Here is a 26,392-nt window from a genome sequence, read left to right as displayed (position 1 = left end):
GCCCATGTAAGTGATAAACTGTCTAACCTGGAAGCGTTCATTGTATCTATACCAGTCAAATCAGTCAGGCCTTGGTCTTGGCCTTGGCCTTGCCTTGTCCTGTGTGTGTGCCTGACAACACCATACTTCACAGCGAAGAATTAGCTGCCCCAGCAACCACTGATTTGCCTTTTCTAGAAATTTCATGTAAATAAAATTATAAATGGCAGTTTTTTCCCTGAGCAAAACATTTTTGAGGTTCATTTATGTTGCTAAATGTATCAGTAGTTGTTCCTTCTTATTACTCAGTAGTATTCCATTATATGAATATACTGTATTTTGCTTATCAACTCATCAGTTGATGGACATTTGGATGGCTTCTGAGATTTGCTATTAAGAATAATGCAAAAAAAAAAAAGAAGAATGCTGCTATGAATATCTGCACACAAGTCTTTGTGTGGACATATGTTTTCATTTCTCTTGGCTAGATACCTGAGTCGAATGGTTGAGGACATACAGTAAATACATGTTTAATTTAAGAAATTACCAAACTGTCTTCCAAAATGAGTGTAATATTTAACATTTCTATCAACAATGTATAAGAATCTCAGTTTCTCCACATCCTTGCTAATACTTGGTACTTCAATCTTTTGACTTTACCATTCTAGTGGGTATGCAGTGGCATCATACTGTGGTTTTAATTTGCATTTTCCTAATGTATAATGATGGTGAGCATCTTTTTCAAGTGCTTACTGCCATCAATATATCTTCTTTGGTAAAGTGCCTATTCAAATCTTTTGCCCATTTTGGGGGGGTGATGTTTATCTTTTTTTTTTGTAAGAGTTCTTTAGATATTCTGAATGTTAAGTCCTTTACCAGGTATATGATTTGCAACTATCCTCTCCTGATTTGTCTTTTGTATTTTCTTAATGAATTCTTTTGAAAAGCAAAATTTTCTAATTTTGATAAAAGCCAATTTATCAATATTTTTCTTTTATGAGTCATGTTTTTGGTGTCATATCTAACCCAAGGTCTCAAAGACTCTCCTATGCGGTGAGGCTTGAGGTTCATTTTTTTTGGCATACTGAGATCTAACTGTTGTAGTACCCTTTGTTGAAAAGTCTATCCTTGCTTGCACTGAATTACCCTCCCACGTTTGTTGAAAATTAATTAACCATATATGTGTGTTTATATCTGGACTCTCTACTTAATTCCATTGATGTCTATATGTCTCTATGCTGATACCACTCCTGTTACTGACCATGACAGTCACTGACCGACAATTAATGTCAAGACATTCCTGGAAAAAAACAAGGTGGGAGCACTTACTCTACCAGGTATGAAGACTTATTATAAAGCTATAGTAACTAAGACAGACTGGCACTGGACCAAGATAGAGAAATCAGTAAAACACAACAGAGAGCCTCAATTTATTACAAAGCAGTTGAAAAAGGGAGGAACTGTCAATAAATGATGCTGAGAAAATCAGGAACCAAATGGGAAAAAAATAAACCTCACAGCATATGCAAAAATCAATTATAGGCAGATCATGCTGCTATATGAGAAAGGTAACTTCCAGAAAATAACAAAAGAGTAACTTCATGACCTTAGAGTAGGAAAAGATTTCTTAAACAGGACATAAAAAGCACTAACCATATAAAGGAAAATATTAACTGGACTACACTAAAATTAAGAATCCAGTTCTTCAAAAGACACCATTAAGAGAACAAAACAGCAAACCATAGAGCAGAGTGGAAATATTCGCGACACAAATAACCAAAGAAGGGCTCATTTCCAAAATACATAACTCCTATAAATTAATTAGAAAAAGAAAGAAAATCCAACAGAAAACTGAGCAAGGTATCTGAATAAGCACTTCACGAAAGGTTCTCCAAATGACCAAAAGACAGAAAGGTATTTAACCTCATTTGTAACTGGTGAAATGCAAATTAAAACTATAAGAGACCACTATAAATCAATCCACCAGAATGGCTGAAATTAATAACACTGACAATAATGGCAAGGATGGAGAACAAAAAGAAACTCTCAAATACTGCTTCAGGGCATGTAAGTTTGTACAACTACATAGGAATAGTTGGCACTTATCTAGTAAAACTGCACATATGCATACTCTATCACTGAGCACTTTTTTTTTTTTTTTTGCGGTACGCAGGCCTCTCACTGTTGTGGCCTCTCCCGTTGCGGAGCACAGGCTCCAGATGCGCAGGCTCAGCGGCCATGGCTCACGGGCCCTGCCGCTCCGCGGCATGTGGGATCTTCCCGGACCGGGGCATGAACTCGTGTGCCCTGCATCGGCAGGCAGACTCTCAACCACTGCGCCACCAGGGAAGTCCCCTATCACTGAGCACTTTTATTCCTGGCTATGAAAGCATCAAAAATACATGCACCAAAAGACTTGTGTAATAACAGTCATAGTGGCATAATTCATAATGCCCCCAAACTGGAAACAACCTAAATATCCATCATTAAAATAATGAATAAGTTGTGATGAACAGAATACTATTTGGCAATGAAAATGACTAAACCACTGCTACACACAACAAATCTAAATCTCACAAAATGTTGAGTCAAAGAAGCCAGACATAAAAGAATATATACAACATGATTCTATGTATATAAAGTTGGAAAACAGATAAAACTAAATAATAGAATTATATGAAGAAAAGCAAGAAAATGATTCCCGCGAAAGTCAGGACAGTAGTTACCTTTATAGGGGAAGGAATGGGTTGTGATTGGTAAGAGGCAAAGAAAGTTTTTAGAACGCTGGCAAGGTCCTAATGTTTGACCTAGATGATGGTTATACCAGTGTTTATTCCATAAGTTTTCAAACTATACATTTGTTTTATACACTTTTCTCAATGTGCGTTACATTCAAGAAGGGCTTCAAGAGGGAATTAATTCCTTCAATTGATAAGTTATATTCCCATAATAAAATTATGTTTAAGGGAATGTTTATGTTTCAAGAACTTCTACTTCGTGAAATGTTTTCACAATTTCAGAGATGTTTAACTGAAGTTCAGACAATGAGTTACCTAATTTCCATGAAAAGGGCTTTTAAACAAAAAAGAAGGAAAAAATGAAAAGAATATATATACACACACATAAAGGGGCTGTCAGATGGAAACCATTGTCTATTCATCTCGCAGTACACCATATTAAAGAAAGCTAAAAGGAATACAAGGTTTAGCTTCATTCTGGGTGAACCACTAAAAATGAGAGTTCATATGGACTTCAGGTGACAGTGATGTGTTGATGAAAGTTCACCAGTTATAATAAATGTCCCACTCTGGTGGGAGACTGATAATGGGGGAGGCTATGCATGGATGGGGCCAGGGATTCTATGGGAAATCTCTACCTCCACTCAATTTTGCTGAAAACCTAAAGCTGCTCTAAAAAATAAACTCTTTAAAGTGTTCAAGAGTTGCTGTATCTCTAAAGCACAGCTCTGATCATGTGTCTCCTAATTAAAAACCTTCAATAGCTAGCAACACAGCATCTCAAGATTGGAAGGAACCTTAAAAATTACTCATTCAATGCCTGGAACACAACAGGGGATGCAGTACCTCATAAAAACATTCACACCATCACTGGACAGCAATGACTTACAAAGTCCATAGGGAATAGTAAAATGGAAGGTTGCAGGAGAGGGAAAATCAAGAACACTACATGTATTTCTGGCTTGAACAACTGGTAGTGTCATTTAACAAATTAAGGAACATCAGAAAAGAGAGGAATCATACATTTAGTTTTGGATGTGCTGAGTGTAAGGGGCATCCAAGTGGAAATCCTGGAAAACAATAGCCCTTAGACACAAAAGAGGTAAAAGCTGAAGACAGGAAAATGAATACTCAGCATACAGATGAAAAATGAAATAGAATATGACCTAGCAATCCCACTACCGTGCATATACCCTGAGAAAGCCATAATTCAAAAAGAGTCATGTACCACAATGTTCACTGAAGCACTGTTTACAATAGCCAGGTCATGGAAGCAACCTAAATGCCCATCGACAGATGAATGGATAAAGAAGGTGTGGCACATATATACAATGGAATATATTACTCAGCGATAAAAAAAAAACGAAATTGAGTTATTTGTAGTGAGGTGGATGGACCTAGAGACTATCATACAGAGTGAAGTCAAGTCAGAAAGAGAAAAACAAATACAGTATGCTAACACATATATATGGAATCTAAAAAAAAAAAGGTTCTGAAGAACCTAGGGACAGGACAGGAATAAAGACACAGACGTAGAGAATGGACCTGAGGACACGGGGAGGGGGAAGAGTAAGCTGGGACGAAATGAGAGAGTGGCATGGACATATATACACTACCGAATGTAAAACAGATAGCTAGTGGGAAGCAGCTGCATAGCACAGGGAGATCAGCTCGGTGCTTTGTGACCACCTAGCGGGGTGGGATAGGGAGGGTGGGAGGGAGATGCAAGAAGGAGGGGATATGGGGATATATGTATATGTATAGCTGATTCACTTTGTTACAAAGCAGCAACTAACACACCATTGTAAAGCAATTATACTCCAATAAAGATGTAAAAAAAATAAAAATAAAAGGTTTGTACTAAAAAAAAAAAAAGAAGGAAAATGAGATGAGCCAGAGAAATTCAAACGTTTAATGAATGGTAGAAAAATATTCAACAAAGGTGACTGGAAAGAGAGTCCAGAGAACCAGGAAGGAGAACAGAAGCATAATCTAAAGATCCCAAAAGAAGCGAGAGTTTTACAAAGGAAGGAGAAATCTACTGTGTCAAACACAGCTGTAGTGGGCAATCTTAAAAATGGCTCTGAATGATGTCTACCTCTGAGTATCCATGCTCTTGTGGAATCCTCTCTTGCCTGTGCCGGACCAAGTGACCCCCTTCAAATGAACAGGATACAGCAAAAGTGACAGACTGTCACTTCTGAGGTTAGGTCACAAAAAGACTGGCTAGTAACTCCCCTCCTCAATCTCCTTGATATAGGGCTCGACCCATGTTGTGAGTAATCCTGTGCAGAGACCCAAATGGCAAAGAGACTGATTTCTCCATCAAACAGCCAGCAAGGACCTCAGGCCTGCCACGAGCCACATGACTGAGCCGGACTCAGACCCTCCCCGAGCTGAGCTTTGAGATGACCAGTCCTAGTCAACATCTGAGTGCAGCCTTATGAGTGACCCTGAATCTCACACACCAAATCCAGATACCTGCCAAAGAAACTGTGAAACAATAAATGTTTGTTGTTTTAAGTTAAGTTTGGGGGTAATTTGTTACATAGCAATAGACAACTAGTACAGATGCTAAGAGGTTAAATAAATGGATAGAAAAATAGCCAGTGTATTTAAAGAAAGCCATTAGTAATCCCAGCAAACATTTCAGTGGAATTGTGGCAACAGAAACAAGACAAATAGATTGAGAAGAAAATTACAGGTGAAGAAAGGGAAACATAAAGCAAACGTAGACAACTCTCTCAACAAATTCTGGCTGTAAAGCAAAGAGCAAAGCAACTTAAAGCAAAAGGCAAAGAAAGTATGAAGTTGGAGAAGAATCTGTTGTCAAAAATGAGAGACTTTTCTTAAAGTTTAAGTGATGATAAAAACAAGCCAGTTGGGGGACTTCCCTGGTGGTCCAGTGGTTAAGACTCCAGGCTCCCAATGCAGGGGGTCCCAGTTCGATCCCTTGTCAGGGAACTAGATCCCGCATGCCACAACTAAGACCTGACGCGGCCAAATAAGTAAATAAATATTAAAAAAAAAAAAGAAGAAGCCAGTTGGGTGGGGAAATACACCCTCAAGGAACTTCATTCCATTACTAAGAAACTCCTCTAAAAGTTCTCAGTACCTCTCTGCCTTCACTGATAGCTGGCTTTCCCAGGATGCCTCTTCCCATGCAGCCCTTTCAGGTGGAGGCTATGAAGTCTCTCACGTGGCACACCCAATATTGGGAAACGAGGCAGTTACCCTTCTTTCTTCCACTGCCACCTCCAGACCACTATTCCTGAACCTCATATAAAATCCTTGTTACTCTGATTTTCATGCTACTCAGTAACAGTCTTCTACCTCCACCTCTTCACTATCAGCTAGTGATGACCTGGACACCCTCCACACTCAGCGAGGATATGCTGGCAGCTAGCTTACATCGCCACTATCTTCTACGCCACCACTCCTGGATCTTTCCAATACTATAAACCTGGATGAGGCAGCTAACACCAGTTCCTCTAACCCAGAGGTCCCCAACCTTTTGGCACCAGGGACTGGTTTCATGGAAGACAATTCTCCCACGGCCGGGGTGGGGGTCGGGGGGCTGGTGGATGGTTCAGGTGGTGATGCAAGCAGTGGGGAGCGGCAGATTACACTTCGCTCGCTCGCCTCTCACCTCCTCCTGCCGTGCAGCCCAGGGGTTGGGGACCCCTGCCCTAACCCATCTTCTGCAGTAAGCAGATCTCCATTCTCTGCGTCTAGCCATTTACAACTAGTTGTGACTTCACTTAATTGTACCATTCTCCATTCAGTCATCAAATATTTAGTAAGTATCTGTTATTTGCTTAGTAGAGAACAAATGACAGTCCCTGTTCTCATGAAATCTAGGACATAATTTTTCATATTTTCCACAAAGACAGCATAAAAAGATCTAACTGAAGTCTAGACACATTACAACTACTACATTTCCTTTATTTATCAGTCTGGGAACCATGTCAGTTCTAGAAAACTAGAATTATTGTCTGATGTAACCTAGTGAATCCATGCTGTATCCCAGCAATCACCTTTCCCCTGACAAGGCTTCTAAAACTACTTTTTAACTTTTTAAATAATCTGTTCTAAAATATTGCCATAATTGAATTAGATTCCTCAATCTGTAAGTGTGTAACTGTGCTGCCCTAAACAGTAGCCACTAGTCACAGTGGCTATTTAAATTAATTGCAATAAAATTAACAATACAGTTTCTCAGTCACACTGGCCACATTTCAAGTGCTCAAAAAGCACATGTAACTAGTGGCTACTGTATCTGATGGTCAAAGATAGAACATTTCTATCATCACACAAAGTTCTATTAAACAGTGCTGGTCTAAAGTTTTTGGTATTCACTTCCTTCTTCCCCGGAAAAAGTTAAAATGACAGATCCTTTTCCAGTCTCCCGAGCACTCTCTGGGGCTCCAAAATATCCTAAGGAATTCCATACTTCACGATCATTATCACCATCATCAAAGTCACCATGATCAAAATCACCACCACCACAATGTCATCCTCAGGGCAGCTGATTTTTATTGAGTACTTACTGTATTCCGAGCATCTTATTAAAAGCTTTATGAGCATTAGCTCATTTATTCTTCACAACAATCACATCAGATAGGACTATTATTCTCATCTAATGAGAGTTTAACTGAGTTTTAGACAATAAAGTTTCTCATCCAAAGTTATACAGCTAGGAAGTGACAGCAATCCACAAACAGTTTAAGCAAATTAATCATGTAATTATTTTGCCTTTTTAAGACAACACACTTTTTCACAGAAAGGAGAAGTGATGCCCACACCTCACACTAGCACTCAACATTCCAGCCAGACCAAACTATCTTCAGATCACTCTACTTGCCCTACAGCTTTCTTGCCTTTGGGTCCTGCACATGCTGTTCCCTCTGTTTGCATCCTTTTCATCTGGCCAAATACTACTTATCCTTAAGATCTCATCTCAGATCTTCCTACAATCCATCCTATGAGCCCATTCATGCAACTAAATAAACCACTAACTAATTTGACTTTTACACAAACCTATGCTTCTATTCAATCAGAGAATATTAAAAGTAACACTAAATGGCTTCACTACCATTTAACTGGAAACAAAGTAATTCACAAACGTTTTCCCCACATAATACGCAAAACAATACTTTACTTAAAACCAAAGGTCAGGGCCTCCCTGGTGGTGCAGTGGTTAAGAATCCACCTGCCAATGCAGGAGACATGGGTTCAAGCCTTGGTCTGGGAAGACCCCACATGCCACGGAGCAACTAAGCCCGTGCGCCACAACTACTGAGCCTGCGCTCTAGAGCCCACGAGCCACAACTGCTCAGCCTGCACACCTAGAGCCCACACACCACAACAAAGAATAGCCCCCGCTCGCCGCAACTAGAGAAAGTCCACGCGCAGCAACGAAGACCCAACGCAGCCAAAAATAAATTAATTTTTTTTAAAAAAAGAGAGCTTTAAAACCAAAGGTCAGGGGAATGACTGCTAATGAGTTTGGGGCTTCTTTCTGGGAGGATGAAAATGTTCTAAAATTGATCGTGGTGATGAATGTACCAAAAGAATTTAATTGTACCTTTAATGGGTGAATCGTATGGTATGTGGATTGTCTCTCAATAAAGCTGTTATTTAAAAAAAAAAAAAAAAGGTCTGCAGATAGCTAGACTTAAATTATAAAAACAAATATTAAGCCTGCAAAAAAAAATACATAGGGGATAAAAATACTAAATGCCGTGTTATTGCACAAAATTTCACTTTTAAAATAGCTAAATGCCGTGTTATTGCACAAAATTTCACTGGTTAGGAAAAACAAGAAACTGGAAACAGTGTCTGCCTTCAGGAGTAACTGGATGGGACAGAAGAGACTTATTTTTTTCCCTGTATGCTTTTATAACTTCTGATTTGATACATGTATTAAAAAAAATAAGTGTCCATATAATTAGTAACAACAGTGTCATACCTCTCCTTAGTACAAGTATAAACTCCCAGGTTGCATATTTTGTTCTGAGAAGAATAAAGAATGAAATATATATGTTTTTAAAAATCAGTCGAAGGATGTAAAAAACTGAAAGATTCTTACATTTGTCTCATCTCACACTAAAAAGCATTTAGTCATTTCTCTGTTATTAGACATTATAATCAGGCAGAATTCTTTCTTACCCAACAGCCTGACACATCTTTAAGCAATGACACAGTTGACCATTCTCTCCTCCTTGAAAACTTCCTTTCCTTCATTTGTAGTACATCACACTCTCCTGGCTTTCCTCCTTCCTCAATAACCTCTTATTAATCTCCTTTGCTGAATTCCTCTTCATTTCCCAAGAAGGTGTCCAGAAGGTAAGTTCCATGAAGGTGGGAATTTTTGTCAGCTTTGTTCACTACTGTATTCCCAAAGGCTAAAAAAAGTACCCAGAACCATACTCAATAAATAACTGTTGAATGAATACATGAATGAATCAGCACCTCCAGGCTCACATTTTGAAAAGCCATAGAAGTAAACTATATTCCACATAACCTTTATGCTTAATTTACTTTATTACATTATTTTTCTCTGAAAATTGTTTGTTTATTATTGGATTAGCCAAAATACTTCATTCCCTGCTCTTCCTCCATCAATGTGTTTTACACAGAATGTGCAAAACGCACATTTAACAGCTCTCATACTACTTCTAAAAGCATAAACATAGCATAGAAAAAGAGCAGTTGTTGCTATGGGAATTTTCACTTTTGTTTCTAGTACTAACGTTGAATTAACACAATGACATACTTATCTGACTTTAGTAATTAAAAAAAGGGGGGGACACCCCAGTAGACTTAACTAAGATATCACAGTAATGACTAGCAAGCCACATTTCTTGAAAAATAAAACATACCAGTTTTCTCAGTCTTAAGAAATTCTAAAGAGAAATAGAACACTTCTACCCTACATTTTCCCCAAATCATATGATTGCATTCCAACAAGAAGAATCACATCCCACTGTCAGCCATGGAAATGTCATTTTAGCACTATACAAAGTTTCACCGCTATTTTAGTTCACATTTGTCCCCATGTGTACCCCATTAAATCAAAGTATAATTTATAAGCCAAAACCAGATTATGTGAATTTTAATCTTTCCTTCTAAGTGACTAATCCAATATCAAAACTATTATTATACCAACTTATAATTTGACCTGTCGGAATACAAGTAAATCTTTAGTTTATAATTACAAATTGGACCACACCCTTTCTCACTTAATAGCTATTATATCATCTGTTTCCTACAAATTTTGTCAAGCAGAAATATTTGCTAGAATAATCTGCTCATTAAGTAGGCATGTTAAAAAAAGGCACCTACTGACACTCACTCTGTATATTTCTCTCTCAGGTTATGGGAAAGCACTTCCCTGGCTAAGTTCCCAAATAAATTGAGTAAGCCTTTGGAAAGTCACTGCTTAAACTCCATTTCATGACGGTTTCCCTTCCTCCATAAATGAATTACTGAGAGTCATGCCTACTTCCATCCATTATATAACAAATGTCAATCTCAGGGCCTGTTTTCCGAGGAAGAAATAGCTTAAATGATATTAACTGATAGGTAAGGCCAGTGAATACTGTAATCTAATAGGGAGCAGGAATCCAGAAAAGAAGATTCTGATTCAATGTTCTAGGTTGTGAAACACTGAAGCGAAGAACGTTGAACATTGTTTACTCTTAGTAACATCTCCCTATACGACAGACACATGCCCCCCAAAATGTTACTAAAGAGCATTTTAAAAGCACCTGACTCCAAGAACGTTTCTGAGAAATTGAGGGACCTACCAAAAAAAAAAATTATTCCACTTCACTTTTAAAGTGTCTAATAAAGACATGTGCAATTGATAAATTTTAGAAATCTCCAATAATTGTTAATTAAGTGTAACTTTACAACAATTAAACACAAAATAGCTGTCAAGGTTTACTAACACATGAGTTATAAAGACAGTTGTGCTTCAAAACATTTAAGCATGTTTCGCATAATTAGCGCCAACAGAACTATTCAAATTGTTCATTGTATCCATCCAAAGCAGTCAACCAGAACCACGTGCGACTACTCCTCAGAAACGTGTCTTCCAAAGCAACCACCTGATCCTCAGGCCCTCTCTTAAGGGGCCAGGATAGAGCTCTGAAAACGAGGTGGCATAGAGATCGTTCAGGCACAGAAGAAAGACTGGAAGATAACGCCTTTAAGGAACTAAGTGTACTGGGACCTATTCCCCAATGTTGCTGCCAGAAGGAAGTTGTCTAACCCAAGATCTCGCTCTTCTTGAACGGTGTAGAACTCCAAACCCATCCACGCTCACACCCCGAGCCAAAAGCAGAGGGATTCTCCCCGCCCTCGACGCCCCACCCGCTCCGCCTGGAGGAAAAAAAGACCCCAAATCCTAAAGTAGAGGTGCGAGACCTAGTGCAATAGCTTCTCGAACTGCCTCAAAGGCAACATCCACAGCTCATCTTCCTTCTGGAAGCCAAGCCTCCATCTCCTACCTGACCACTTCATAGCAGGAAAAAAACCAGAATCCTCGTCTCTTTCAACGCTGTACATCAATACTCAAACCCCAGACCCAGCCGACCGCACCCCAGCCTCCCGGGGCTCCGCGAGACGTACACCTCCCCACCTCGCCCGCAACACCACGCCTCAGAAGCCGGGCGCCCGCAGCCGCCGCCGCCGCCCCCGATCTCGTCGGTGGGCTGGGTGGGCTGGGTGGGGCCGCCCTCCCGGACGTCCCATCCCCCCCGCAGAGCGCGGAGGGGGAGGGGTCCCCGCGCCTCACCTACGGCTCCGCCCTCCCCGGGGGCGCGCTGCCGGGACCCAGCCAGGGCCGTGAGGAGGAGCGGGCGGAGGAGAGCCGAGGGGCCTAGCGCCAGCAACGGGCGGGAAGCTCCAGGCGCCGCCCGATCCCGAGCTGCCGCCACCGCGGCCGTCTCACCCTGCTCAGTGCTGCCGGTGCCGGTGCCGCTGCCGCTGCTGCCCGGGCGCCGTCGCCGCCCCCAACGCCGCCGCCACCACTACCACCGCCGCCGCCGCCACCGCCGCCACCGCCGCCACCACCACAGCCACAGCTCGGCCCGGGCGCCCGACGTCACCGCGCCCCGCCCCCTGCGCGATTTCCCCAGCCCCGCCCCTGGCTGACGTCAGCGCGAGCCCCGCCCCCGCCCGACCGCGCCCGGTCGGCGTCCCGCAGCCTCCCGGGAGCGCGACTCGGGCGCGCGCGGGCCTCGGGCGCTTTCCGGGGTCTGGCGGGCGGGGGCTCTGGGCTGCCGGCAGACGGGGGCGCACAAGCGCACACGGCAGCCGCGGGTCGGGCGGTCTGTCTCCTCCCGCTTGCCGTAGGAGGCGGTGCGGCGCGGACAGTGGGCCGCCGCCTCCGCCGCTGCCTCAGGGGGCCAGTCACGCAGAACCCTGGGCTAGCCGCCCCGAGGAGCCTGGCGCCCGCGGACAGGTGGGCTTCCCGCACGGAGGCCCTCGGGCTGCCCGCACGGCCCGGGAGACACCGCCAACGGCCTTTTCGCGGTTCGTCTCGGCGGCCAGGGAGGGAGGGCGGGGCGGACGGCCGTCCCAGTCCTCGCGGGCGGCAGCTGGCCCGGCGTCGGGCTCCTCAGTTTCTGGTACCGAAGCGCAGACGGTTTCCTTGTCGGAGCCACGCACCGTTAATGTAAGGCCGTAAGTAAGCTATCGTTGCACTAAGAAAGTAAGAGTGATTTGAATCGTGTTTTTTCCTGGCTGGCGATTGTTTCATCAGTAACTCTAAACGCCCCTGAGAGCAGCTGAGTCACCGCCAGCGTCCACACCCTCGTGGCCCCACTGTCACTTTCCCGTCCCTCGTCGGGGTTCTCGTCCCTTCATTCGTCATCGCATCCCCATCCCGCCCAGCGTCCCCCGGCCCGCTGTACAGTCGCCCCCTTCCGGAGGGTCCGTACGCGGCCGCCGCTGTCAGGACCGCTGCCGGGGGATGCTCGGTCCTGCCAAATGAAGCATCCTCAAGTGTTTCATTTTCTCGAGCACCCGACTTCACTCAGGAATAAACCAACTTCCTTTGACTGGTTCTCACGATCCTTCTTATCTGACTGCTGATCCGCTCGTCCTGCTGCTCCCCAGCGGTGTGGTGAGATGAAGGGAAAGCAAAGTGGACTCATCTTATCTTTCTAGTTTCCATTCTGCCAGTGTCTACGTGTGTGACCTTGGGAAAATCCCGTTACTCCTGGGTCCTGCTTTTTGTAACTGTAAAAGGGGGTGTGAACGAGATGTCTCAGATCTATCCCATCCCTGAAATGTGGGGATCTGAAGAGTGTGAGATGCTAAGCATTGTTATTCATGCACGGGAGTACTGTCAATATCACAGACACAGAAATTTTTTTGGTTTCTTTTTTGTCATTCCATTGTTCTTTTTTCTTATTTACTACTCTGCCCCACATATCTTTTTTTAAACCTACACTTAGGATTTTTTTTTTTTTTAATTAAAGCTGGCTGAGTGCATGCATTCGTTGCCTCTTCTTCCTGGAACCCCATTAAAATGCTAACAAAGGAATGAAAAATGATAGAAACCCGTACAAAACAGAAAATGGGAAAGGAGCCACCAAGAGATTTTTTTTTTCTAATTTTACACACAGAAAGTGGGTGAGGTCTGATTAAACAAAGTGGAAGAAACCATAATGTGGAATAGGCGTGTGGGGGGGGGGTGCTGCAGCTGAAGAAGGAGGCCTACCTGCCAGAAGTGATTTAGAGAAGCTGAAATTTGGAGACACTGACAAGACAGAGCAAGAGTGAGAAGCAGGGCTGAAAACAAGGACACGAAATAAAGTTCTCTATGTAGAACAGCAGAACCCTCCCTATACCTCAGATACAATAGCTAGGAATTTATCCCAGGCTAAAAGTCAAGGTTTCTCATCATCTCTGGGGAGCATTTAATGACTAAGAGTAGAGCATTCTTTATTCTGACAATAGCCAGTTTCCTACCCACTCACCCTAGAGGGAAGTTGTGCAAGTTGGCAAGACCCTCCCAAGTTCTAAAGATGCGTCATCAGCATCCAACTACTTCATCTTAAATATGAATGGACAACCAGGGACTGTTAGGTGTTCAAGGGAAGTCTGTAACTTGGGGCTGGGGAAGGGAGGGAGAGGATAAGGAGAAAATGTGACCACAGAGGAAAAAGAAACTTCAGAGAACTTAAAAATATGCTCACAAACTTTTATTACAGGTATGAAACAAGGATAATGTACTCAGATAAGTAACAATCCAAGAACAAAAAGTAAGTCTTGAAATTAGAAATAGGAAATTGCCAAAATTATAAATTCACTGGAAGTGTTGAAAGGTAAAGTCCGTGCAATTTTAAGAAGAATAGAAGAAATACGCAAAGAGATGGAAATTGCAAGAGAAAATATAAGAAAAATAAAAAGTCTATCCAACGGGACTAATACCACAAGAGAAAGAGAAAAGAGAGTAAATAAAAGATGGAAAGTTACCCCAAAAATAATGGAACAAAATTTCCCAGAGCTGAAAATGTCCATTAGTGGAGAACAAAAACAACTTTGTGAAATGTTAAAACTCTAAAGATAAAGAGAAGATCCTGCATTTCCAAAGGAAAAATGTGACCCATAGGGACCTCCCTAGTGGTCCAGTGGTAAAGAATCTGCCTTCCAATGCAGGGGACGCAGGTTCGATCCCTGGTCGGGGAACTAAGATCCCACATGCCGTGGAGCAACTAAGCCGGTGTGCCTCAGCTAGAGCCCACATGCCACAAACTACAGAGCCCACGCTCTGGAACCCATGCACCACAACTAGAGAGAGAGAACCTGCATGCCACAACTGGAGAGAAGCCCACACACCTAAAGGAAAGATCCCGAGTGCCGCACCTAAGACCCGACGCAGCCAAAAATAAATAATAATAATAATTTTTAAAAGTGACCCGTAAAAGAGTAAGACTCACACTGCGATTAGAATTCTTACCAGCAACACTAGATATGAGAAGATAACAATGACCTTCAAGTTTCTGAGGGAAATATTTCTTTAACTTCAAATTCTAAGAATTTTTTTATTAAGAAAAAAACCCTATTCCTAGCTGAATTATCATTAAGAGAGCAAAATGAAAACATTTTCAGATATGCAGAGACTCATAAACTCAAACTCCCACATAGGCTTTTTTTCAAAATTTAAAGATGAGATAGAAATGAGGTTTCTGACAGCATCACTATCCAGGATTCACTAGATCTAATTCAATAGTAAAGGGAAATCCTAAGAGCTAGGCGAGATTGGGATGGAAGGATAGGAGTTCTGGGAGAGGATTCAACTGAATAATTACTATGATAGAAAGCTTAGAAAATGCTGGTTTCTGATGTTCAACTTTTAGACCAAACCTGTTAATAAATTATAATTTTGCTGTAGTTGAAGCATAGTTTATACCAATGTTGACAACATAAAGGTAAAAATACAGCTGGCAGTTTAAGATGTAAACATAGGAAAGGTAGAGGTAAAGGGAAAAGCACTCAAGAGACGATGTGTATAGTTGGCAGAATAAGAAGCAGTTGCTAAAGTGTACTGTTAGAAGTAGGAAAAGTGACCAGTGGAGGAGCAAGGAATTATTAGGCTTACTGAGAGGATAGGAAGAAACGAGGTACAGGGTTTATAATTAAGCTAAATCGTCATCAAGAAATAATAGAAGACTTAATATCGTTAAAATAAGCAGTACTCCTCCATTTGTTCTGCACATTCTATGCAGTCCTATCAAAAATCCCAGCTGCCTTTTTTTTTTTTTCCCTAGAAATTGACAAGCAGATCCTAAAATTCACATGGCAATGCAAGGGACTCAGAATAGCCAAAAGAATCTTGAAAAAAAAAAAAAAAAAGTTGAAACACTCATTCTTCCTGCTTTCAAAACTGACTGCAAAACTACAATAATCAAGATAGTGTGTTGTACCAGAATAATGATAGACGTATATATCATGGAAAAGAATTGAGACTTCAGAAATAACCCACACATTTGTGGACAGTTGATTCACTGGGAAAATAGTCTTCTCAACAAAGGGTGCTGGAATAGTTGTATAACCACATGCAAAACAATGAAATTGGACCCCTACCTCACTTACACAAAAATTAATTAAAGGAACTTCCCTGGTGGCGCAGGGAATCCGCGCCAAGGGAAGGGACATGGGTTCGACCCATGGTCCAGGAAGATCCCACATGCCACAGAGCAACTAAGCCCGTGCACCACAACTATTGAGCCTGCACTCTAGAGCCCACGAGCCACAACTACTGATCCCGCGTGCCACAACTACTGAAGCCCATGTGCCTAGAGCCCATGCTCCACAACAAGAGAAGCCACCACATTGAGAAGCCCATACACCGCAACGAAGAGTACCCCCACTCACCTCAACTAGAGAAAGCCCACACGCAGCAGTGAAGACCCAACGCAGCCAAAATTAATTAATTAATTAAATTTTTAAAAACTTAATTCAAAATGGATCATAGACCTAAATATAAATGCTAAAACTATAATACTCTTAGAAAAAAACTGGTGTAAACCTTCATGACCTTTGATTAGGCAATAGTTTCTTAGCTATGAAACCAAAACCGTAAGTGACAAAATTTTAAAATTGGACTCCATCAAAATGGAATATAGAAAACTTTTGTATATTCAGCTTTAAAAAGTATGGTGAGCCTTGAAGACATTATACCAAATGAAATAAGCCAATCACAAAAGGACTGTATATTGTATGATTTCATTTATATGAGGTACTTAGAATAGTAAAATTCATAGAGACAGAAAGCAGAAGGGTGGTTGCCAGGGGTTGGGGGAAGGCAGATGGGCATTTGCAAGCCAACCAAACCTGCCAACACCTTGATATTGGATGTCCAGCCTCCAGAAATGTGTGAAATAAATTTCTGTTGTTTATGCTGCCCAGTCTGTGATATTTTGTTACGGCATCCTCACCAGACTAATACAGATTTTGGTACTGAGAAGTGGGGTACTACTGTAACAAATACCTTAAAAATGTGGAAGGGGCTTTGGAAGTGGGTAATGAGTGGAGGCTGGAAGATATTTGAGGTGCATGTTAGGAAAAGCCTAGATTGCCTTGAAGAGAGACTCTTGGTAGAAATGTAAACGTTAAAAGGTGACTGTAGTGAGATCTCAGAAATGAGGCGCATGTTATTGGAAACTGGAGGAAAGGTGACCCTTATTATAAAGTGGCAAAGAACTTGGCCAAACTGTTTCCTAGTGTTCTGTGGAAGGTAGAAATTAAAAGTGATAAACTGTGATATTTAGCTGCAGAGATTTCTAAGCAAAGTGTTGGTGGTGCGGCCTGATTTCTTCTTACTGCTTAAAGTATACAGGAGGTGAGAGATAAATTAAAGGCGTTGTTAAGCAAAAAGGAACCAGAACCTAAAGATTTGGAAAATTCTTAGCCTATCTACAATATTGTAACTTGCAAGAAATATATACTGGTGAGCATTTTGTAATATGCTTAAATGTCAAATCACTATGTTGTACACCTGAAACTAACATGTACATATAATACAATACATCAACTATACTTCAATTAAAAAAAAAAAGAAATATACATTTGGTCATTCATATGACCAAAATATATCTCATATTTGGTCTTCATCCAAGGTTCTTGACTCACAGCTCCCAAAACCCTTGGAATTTCCTGAGGGATAAGAGCAACGGGAACTTCTCTTGTCATAATATTTGGTCTCTACTCCTCAGTTCCTGAAATCACTTTCAGAGTCATAAAGGTAAAATGGATGTCTTGTTATTTGTAACAAGCCCCTTTCTACCACAACAGGATTTATGTTAATGAGGTGACTTTTGGAAAGCCCTAAGTATGGGGACTTGTCAGCAAAGAAGCCAACCATGAATACAGGATTGGAACTTTCAGTCCCACCCCCTGACCTCCAGGGAGGGAAGAGAGGCTAGAGGTTGAATCAGTTGCCAATGACCAATGATTTGATCAATCACGTCTATGTAATGAAGACTCCACAACACTCAAAAGGACAAGGCTCAGAGAGCTTCTGGTTGGTGAATACCTGGATAAGTGGGGAGAGTGACACACCAGGAGAGGGCGTGGAAGCTCTGCGCCCTTTCCCCATACCTTGCCCTATGCGTCTGTTCCATCTGGCTCTTCCTTTTATAATATCCTTTGATAACAAACCAGTCATCCAGTATGTAAAAATGTTTCTCTGAGTTCTATGAGCCACTCTGGCAAATTAATCAAACCCAAGAAAGGGGTCATAAGAACCTTTGATTTATAGCCATCAGTCAGAAGTACAGTCCACAAGCTGGACTTGCAATTGGCATCCTGAGCTGGGAGAGATTGTTGGAACCTCCAGTTTGTGGCCGGTTGGTCAGAAGCACAGGTAACAACCTTGCTTGCATCTGGCATCCTGAGAGGGCAAGAGGGGTGTACAGCGGTCTTGTGGGACTGAGCATTTAACCTGCAGAACCTGATGCTGTCTCTGGGTAAATAGTGTCAAAATTGAGCTGAGGTGCAGGAGACCCAGCTGGTACCCAGAGACTTGCTCCTTGGTGGTGTTGGGAAACCACCCCAACTCCTCACATGTTGGAATTAGGTGTAGAACCCAATTACTATCCATATTACGATAAAAGAAGTATGTTCTGGAGAATACATCAAGGGTGTAGCTGGATAGTCATTTGATAAAGAGGTCATGGGTGCAACTCATGGATTTAATCAGTCATCTCATAAGTAACCAGGAATAGAAATAAGATTATACCAGTAGAAACACTGCCAGTTTGAACTAAGGGGCATAGAGACAACAAAATGGAGGAATACTGTCAGACTTCTGGGAGTCTACAGGATAGGACAATAGAGCTACCTGGCTGCCAATTCACATCACCCTTCAAGAAAAGCGAGAAATGACACCAAAAGTGATTCAGAGATCAACAGGGCTGCTACTCCAGCCACCAGCCCAGAGAGTACAGGTCTGGGGGGCAAGCTGTCTCCTTGGTTTCAGTGGAGCCTGCTACCAACCAGTGCCTCAGGAATAAAGCTGATGCCCAGGGCTGAGGGGCTGGAGCCACCACCCAGGGCCAAGGGGATGAGGTTGCCACCCCAGTGGGCCTGGAAGGCAGAGCATTGAGCCCAAAAGGATTACTCTTGAGCCTTAAAATCTAATGAAATTTGCCTTGCTGGGTTTTGTACTCGCTTTGGACCCATTTCCCTTTCTTCTTCCTGATTTCTCTCTTTCAGTATAGAATATCTCTCTATGCCTGTCTCACCAGTGTATTTTGGAACCACATAACTTGTCTGATGTTGCAGGCTCACAGCTGGCAAGGAATTTTGCCTTCGAGTGAATCATATCTCAAGTCTCAACCATACCTGATGATATTCAGGTGAGACTTTGCACTTAGAGTTGATGCTGGAATGGGTTAAGACTTTGGGATGGGGTGAATGTGTTTGCCTGTGAGAAGGACAAGAATTTTGGGTATCCAGAGGGCAGAATGTTTTGGACTGAGCTGCATTCTCCCAAAATTTATGTGTGGAAGCCCTAACCCACAATGTGACTATATTTGGAGACAGGGCTTTTAAAGAGCTGGTTACGGTTAAATGAGGTCATATACAGTCTGTGGTATTTTGTTATGGCAGCCCTAGTAGACTAATTCAGACACCACCAGGAAAGTGAGAAGACGATACACAGAATGGGAAAAAAATTTGCAACCACATATTTGATATTATATCCAGAATATGTAAATAATTCTTAAAACTCAACAATAAAAAGACAACCCATTAAAAAATGGGTACAGGATTTGAATAGATATTTCTCCAAAGAAGATATATAAATAGCCAATAAGTACATGAAAAGATGTTCACCATCATCAGTCATTAGGGAAATGCAAATTGAAACCACAGTGAGAAACCACACCCACTAGGATGGCCAGAATCAAAAAGAGTGTAACTGTTAGTGAGGACTTAGAGAAATCAGAACCCTCATACACACCTGGTGGAAATGTAAAATGGTGTAAATGCCTGACAATTCCTTGAAATGTTGAATATAGAGTTACCATAAGACCCAGCAATTCTACTCCTAGCTGTATACCTAAAAGAATTTAAGATATCCACACAAAACCACAAACTTTTGTATATGAATATTATAGCAGCATTATTCATAGTAGCTGGACAGTGGAAACCAAATCATGAATCAATTCAAAAAAAATAATAATTTTTAACAAATTGCTGACCTGCAAGAAAGTAAAAGAATTGCCCCCAAAGACTCAGTGGCTTATAAACTGCAAATATTTATTTTTAAGTTAGTTGGGATTTGACAGCTGGAGGGAGGGGCGGTCAGCTGCTGTGCTGTGCTCGAGGTACGAATCAGTTCCACACATCTCCCATTCAAGGAACCAGACTAAAGGAGCAGTAGTCACCTGGGTTGTATTTTCCTCATGATGGCAAACAAGCATACAAGAGGCTAAACCACAGAATCACTTGAAGCTTCTGCTCAAGTGTGTCATATGTCCTGTGTGCTCACACTTCATTAACCAAAGCAAGCCACGCAGCCAGGTCCAACATAATGGTGTGGGAAAGTATACTCCTTTCACGGAGTAGAGGAAAGGAAGAAAAAAGGGAAGGAAAAAGACATGCCTTTCCCTTTAAGAAAACTTCCTAAAAAATTGTGCACACCACTTCTTTTTATATCCCATGGTAAGAGCTTAGTTCATGGTCATTCCTTGCTGAAGGGCAAATTGGAAATATAGACTTTATTGTGGATGGTCATGTACCCAGTTAAAATTAAGAAGTTATATTACTAAAATAAGGAGAAAATGACTATTGAGAAAAGCTATCAATCTGCCACAAACTTCTAAAACAATTAACTGATATTTAAAAACTTAATAGGGACTGCCCTGGTGACGCAGTGGTTAAGAACCTGCCTGCCAATGCAGGGGGCACGGGTTCGAGCCCTGGTCCGGGAAGATCCCACATGCCGAGGAGCAACGAAGCCTGTGAGCCACAACTACTGAGCCCACGTGCCACAACTACTGAAGCCTGCGTGCCTAGAGCCTGTGTTCTGCAGCAAGAGAAGCCACCACAATGAAAAACCCGCGCACCGCAACAAAGAGTAGCCCCTGCTCACCGCAACTAGAGAAAACCCGTGCGCAGCAATGAAGACCCAACACACCCAAAAATAAATAAATGAAATAAATAAATTTATAAATAAATGAAGACAGGGAGGATAGAAAAGGCAATCTCCTACTTTAAATCTACTTAGAGTCCCTTAAGGAGAATCTAGAGAAAGGAGGTAAGCATCTGTTCATATAATGGGTTCATATAATGGGTGAGGACTTTCCAAACCAATAAGAGACATAAATCTATAGAGCAGGAATCACTAAGAACAGGACTAAAAAGAAATCCAATCTAGATGCAGTGTAGCGAAACCGAGAACATAAAAGACAACACATCTTAAAGTCAGTTGCATTAGTTTCCCATGTCTGCTGTAACAAAGTGCCACAAACTGAATGGCTTAACATCACAGGAATTTATATAGTCTCATAGTTCTAGAGGCTGGAAGTCCAAGCTCCAGGTGTCAGCAGGGCCTTGGTCCTGTGAAGGGGAGGGGAGAACCCTTCCCTCCCCTCCCTAGTTTCTGGTGATTTGCGGCAATCCTTGGCATTCCTTAGCTTGCATCTGCAGCCCTTCAGTGCCTGCCTCCCCGTCACATGGCATTCCCCTTTTGAGCGTCTGTGTCTCTCTTCCTCTTCTGATAAGGCACCCAGTTATATTGGATTAAGGGCCCACCCTTCTCCAATACGGCCTTATCTTAATTAATGGTGTCCACAATGACGCTCTTTCAAAATAAGGCCACGTTCTTAGGCACTGGGGATTAGGGCTTTAACCTATCTTTCTGAGGAATACAATTCAACCCATAACATGAGACAAATAAATACCAGCTTACTTACAAAGGAACAGTAATTGGCTGACGACAAACCTATGAACACACAAGGGAAGCTGGAAGACAGAATAATCTCTCCAGGTGCTGAGAGACAATAACTGTCATCTCAGAATTGTGTACTCAGTAACACTAATTTATAAGATCAAGGACAAAATAAAGACATTTTCAAGTAAACAAAAGCGCATGGTTTATTACCAATTGATCTTCATTAAAGGAAAATCTAAATGATACTTCAAAGGAAAATAATCCTGCAGATGAGGATCCAGAGGCATACACAGCTGCAGTCTGTGCCACCAAAAGGGGTACAGGGGGACTTAAAAGGGCCAAAGCTAAAAACAGAATCTGACCACCAAGTGGGAAGCATGTCCACACTGATAGGAACCCAGTGTTTTTCTTCCCCCTGGGGGTCTCATGATCATTAACCATCTGTGTCGGCAAAAGGCAGTCTTCCAGCTTTCATATCAGATGGAGGCAAGGGTAAAAGTTGATGGGAAACTTACGTGACTTGGGTGCATTCCTGTGAGTGGGCTAACGCTCAGTCATGCAGAAAGGGGAGGGTAGGACTGCGGGCCTAAGACGGGGCTGACAAAATAGATTCAGTGAGGTTCAGCCACACAGCGTCACTGGGGACCATGACAAGAGCAGTTTATTCAGGTGGTTGAGTTGAAAGTTGATTAATTGGTTCAAGAGAGAATGGGATGGGTGGAAGTACAAGTTGTGAGTATTAGCAGTTCTTTAGAGAATTTCTGTTATAAACAGGAGTGGGGAAATATGAGGTCAACATTATTTTCCCATGTACCTTTCTCCTATTCCCAAATTCCACCTGACGCCATCCACTTCTGGTTTGGGATACTTGTACGTGGAGGCATACTGGCTGGTATAATAGTTTGGGATTCCCCCTTTATTACCTGTTTTATTTGCATAATGAGAAGATAACTAGACTTACGTATTAAGTGTTAAGTATCTCCTACAGCATTTTAACTCCAAAATTGCAGAGAGGAGTATGAGAATAGTTTTTTAATCATTATTTCACCATACACAATATTATCTAACTTTACCTCTTATATTTGAAGTTTTTTATACCTGATTAATGTCCATATTTATGTGAGGGTGAAAAAGAATTTACCACAGTAAGGTTTATAGTTATAGTTTTATGTCAAATTATATAACCACAAATACTAGAGGGCAGTCTAGCAGAGTCTCAGGCGCAAGGGCTCTGGAATCAGACTGCCTGGGTTCATATTCTGGCTTAACCTATCCAGGCCCTATTTCCTTATCTAAACTGGAGATAATAATTGTAAAGGTATTATAAGGATTAAATGGGGAAATACATGTAAAGTGCTTAAACTAGTAAACACTAAGTATATAGTAAGTCCTTGATAAAATTAACTAGTGTTATTACTAAGCAGTGAATCAACTGTCAGTAAGAGAAGACCTGACTTACAGTGGCTTAAATGAGAAGGGTTTGTTCTGCTCACACAGCAGGCACCCTGAAGATAGGTGGCTGCTAAAATTTGCTCATTTCTACAATGCCAGGGCTTGGCCTCACTTCAGTTCCCTTGGACTTTCCCTCACGATTACACCATCACCAATGACCACATTGTCAAACAAAGGCATTCAAAGGCAGAAAGCAGGAGGCAAGGAAACAGAATTTCTGCCCCTGCGCCTTTCTCTTTTTAGGGAGGAAACCACCACTCTGTGTGTTGTGTTGTGTTGTGTTCTTCAAGATTGTCTTAGTTTGAGAAAGCCCTCTGGCCAATAAATGGAGGTGCTGGCTTTTGGTGGTCAGGCAGTCCTAAGTGCACTGATGTGGTCCACGTGAGGGGCACGGATGGGCGAGGCACCAGCTTGCTGCTACAGCTGTCTAAAGGGCATCTGATGTGGTAAATATATACCTGGAATACTGCTCAGCCGTAAAAAAGATTGAAATAATGCCATTTCAGCAACATCGATGGACCGAGAGATTATCACACTAAGTGAAGTAAGTCAGACAGAGAAAGACAAATACTATATGATATCACTTATATGTGGAATCTAAAATATGACAAATGAATTTATCTACAGAACAGAAATAGACTCACAGACATAGAGAACAGACTTGTGGTTGTCAAGAGGGAGGGGTTGGGGGAGGGATGGATTGGGAGTTTGGGATTAGCAGATACACACTACTATATATAAAATAGGTAAACAACAAGGTCCAACTGTATAGCACAGGGAACTATATTCAATATCCTATAACAAACCATAATGGAAGAAAAAATTTTTTAATAAAGGGCATCTAAAATCTTACACATTGAAGAACACACTTCTAGGGCTTCCCTGGTGGCTCAGTGGTTGAGAATCTGCCTGCTAACGCAGGGGACACGGGTTTGAGCCCTGGTCTGGAAAGATCCCACATGCTGCGGAGCCTGTGCACAACAACTACTGAGCCTGTGCTCTAGAGCCCGCGAGCCACAACTACTGAGCCCACGTGCCTAGAGCCCAAGCTCTGCAACAAGAGAAGCCACCGCAATGAGAAGTCCGCGCCCGGCAAGGAAGAGTAGCCTCCACTCGCCGCAACTAGAGAAAGCCTGCACAGCAACGAAGACCCAACGCAACAAAAATAAATAAATAAATTTATTTTTTTTTAAAAAAAAAAGAACACACTTCTAATTTCTACCCCCAAACCTGCTCTTCCCACATGTTCCCCATCTCAGTAGGTGGCAACTCCATCCATCCTGTTACTCAGACCAAATGCTGGAGTCCTTAATTCCTCTGTCTTACACATCACATTCAGTTACACTGTAGTTAATTAATCCTGTCAGATCTACCTTCAGATTCTGTCCAGAATCCAACCACTTTCATCACCCCTGTCATCACCATGCTGACCCAACCCACCATCGTTTCTTGCCTGTATTATTTCAGTAGTTTCCTGACCGCTCTCCGCTTTCTCCCCCACCATCCTTTTAAAAGCTAGATCATAATTATGTCACCTTCTTGCTCAAAACCCTCCAGTCTCAGAGTAAAACCCAGTTTCTTCTCATGGCCTGTAACCCCTCTAAGAGATTTGGTCCTCTCCGACTCTGCCCTTGCCTGCTACTTGCCCTCTAGCTCAGGCTGCCCCAGCTGCACTGACCTACTTGCTGTTCTTTAGTCATGCCATGCCACCTCAAGACCCTTCTGATGGGCACAGTCTTCTGCCACAGAGCTTCCAGGCTTGATTCCTCACTTCCTTCAAGTCCCCGATGTCACCACCCTGAAGTCATCCCTGCCCCTCTCCGTACTCCCTGCCCCCTCACTGTTTCAGTTTTCTCCATCTCACATGCTATATATGTGTATTTATATATATGGATGTACTATGCTTCTTTATTTATTTTCTGTCTCCCCTCAGAAATGTAAGTCCTGTGAGGGAAGGGACTTTCTTTTTTTCCCTGTTTTACCCCTAGTGCTTGGAACCTATTAGACACTTGGGGGGAAAAATGCTGAATGAGTAAATGAATGAGTGAACAATATTATTTTAAAAAAAAAAAAAGCTAACTGCCTGATGACCAGACTGCAGCCGTGACACAAACTGCTCCATCTTTTTTTTTAACAGAAACCATTTTATTTATGTATTTATTTATTTTATTTATTTTTGGCTGCGTTGGGTTTTAGTTGCAGCATGCGGGATCTTTCTTTGCAGCGCATGGGCTTCTCTCTAGTTGTGGCACACGGGTTCCAGAGTGCGCGGCTTCAGTAGTTGCGGCATGCAGAGTTAGTTGCCCTGCTGCGTGTGGGATCTTAGTTCCCCGACCAGGGATCGAACCCATGTCCCCTCCATTGGAAGGTGGATTCTTAACCACGGGACCACCAGGGAAGTCCCAGCAAACAATATTGAACATTCAAGTTGCTTCAAGCTTTGTGTGTACAAGGCTTTGTGCATTTTCTTTCCATGTTTTATGATTAATGAATAATGAATAATATTATTATGAATAATAATGAATAATTCTCAAAATGAGATTATGGAATAGGAAGGTAAAGGCATTTTTTGGCTTTTAATAAAAATAATTCTTTTATGAATAATTCTCAAAATGAGATTATGGAATAGGAAGGTAAAGGCATTTTTTGGCTTTTAATAAAAATAATCAAATTGTTTTCCAAAATATTTAAACCAGTTATGTAGAGGGCACCAGTTATATGATGGTCCTGCTAGGCATTCTACGTTTAAACTTTTCCATAAATTTTATAGGAAAGACTAGAAAATTTGATTATTTTTCCATATTTATTTATAACCATCAATAGTACTGTTACTTTTTTCTTTTCAGTTTTATTGAGATATAATTGACATACAGCACTGTATAAGTTTAAAGTGTACAGCATAATGATTTGACTTACATACATCGTGAAATGATTATCACAATAAGTTTAGTGAACATCCATCACCATATGTAGATACAAAAATTAAAGAAAAAGAAAATTTTTTTCCTTTTGATGAGAACATCAATGTATTTTTAAATAAATTAATTAATGTAATATAAATATTACTTTAAAAAATTAAAATCTCACCCACAGGCTTTCTCAGGTTCTTTCACCTTTTTGGTTCTGACCTATCCTTAGCTGACCTTAATTAAAGGTGAACTTAGTAACCTACTTTAGACAATGCTTCCTATGTTCCTCCACTAAGTGTCATACCAGCCTCACAAGTTCTGGATTCTAAGTCCTGTTTATTAGCTTTTATCGTGGTTATAGATTCTCATGCTGGAGGGAAAGGCTGTTTTCTCTG

At 41.7% G+C, this 26,392-nt stretch overlaps 2 protein-coding genes across 22 annotated transcripts in view; one reads left to right on the top strand and one right to left on the bottom strand.

Annotated features, from left to right (window-relative positions):
• Positions 1-11,789, bottom strand: part of ERC1 (ELKS/RAB6-interacting/CAST family member 1) — a 394,021-nt gene extending 382,232 nt beyond the window's left edge. For 16 of the 18 annotated variants that reach the window (XR_009565564.1, XM_030834798.2, XM_030834806.2 and 13 more), the window contains exon 1: positions 11,677-11,789. The gene's annotated coding sequence lies outside the window, so the exon portion shown is untranslated. Of the gene's footprint in view, positions 1-11,520; positions 11,651-11,676 lie in introns of those variants that run through there. The other 2 variants (XM_060306594.1, XM_060306580.1) reach the window with 2 other exon arrangements.
• A 167-nt stretch (positions 11,790-11,956) lies between these two features.
• Positions 11,957-26,392, top strand: part of RAD52 (RAD52 homolog, DNA repair protein) — a 60,146-nt gene continuing 45,710 nt past the window's right edge. Inside the window, exons 1-3 of one of the 4 annotated variants that reach the window (XM_060306560.1) lie at positions 11,957-12,402; positions 18,954-19,096; positions 20,598-21,000. The gene's annotated coding sequence lies outside the window, so the exon portion shown is untranslated. Of the gene's footprint in view, positions 12,411-18,953; positions 19,097-20,597; positions 21,001-26,392 lie in introns of all 4 variants that reach the window. The other 3 variants (XM_060306562.1, XM_060306563.1, XM_060306555.2) reach the window with 3 other exon arrangements.

This window comes from Globicephala melas, chromosome 10 (genome assembly GCF_963455315.2).
Source record: "Globicephala melas chromosome 10, mGloMel1.2, whole genome shotgun sequence".
Classification (NCBI taxonomy): Eukaryota; Metazoa; Chordata; class Mammalia; order Artiodactyla; family Delphinidae; genus Globicephala; species Globicephala melas.
The sequence above is the reverse complement of the archived record's forward strand: the minus strand, read 5'-3'. Positions and strand labels throughout refer to the sequence as shown.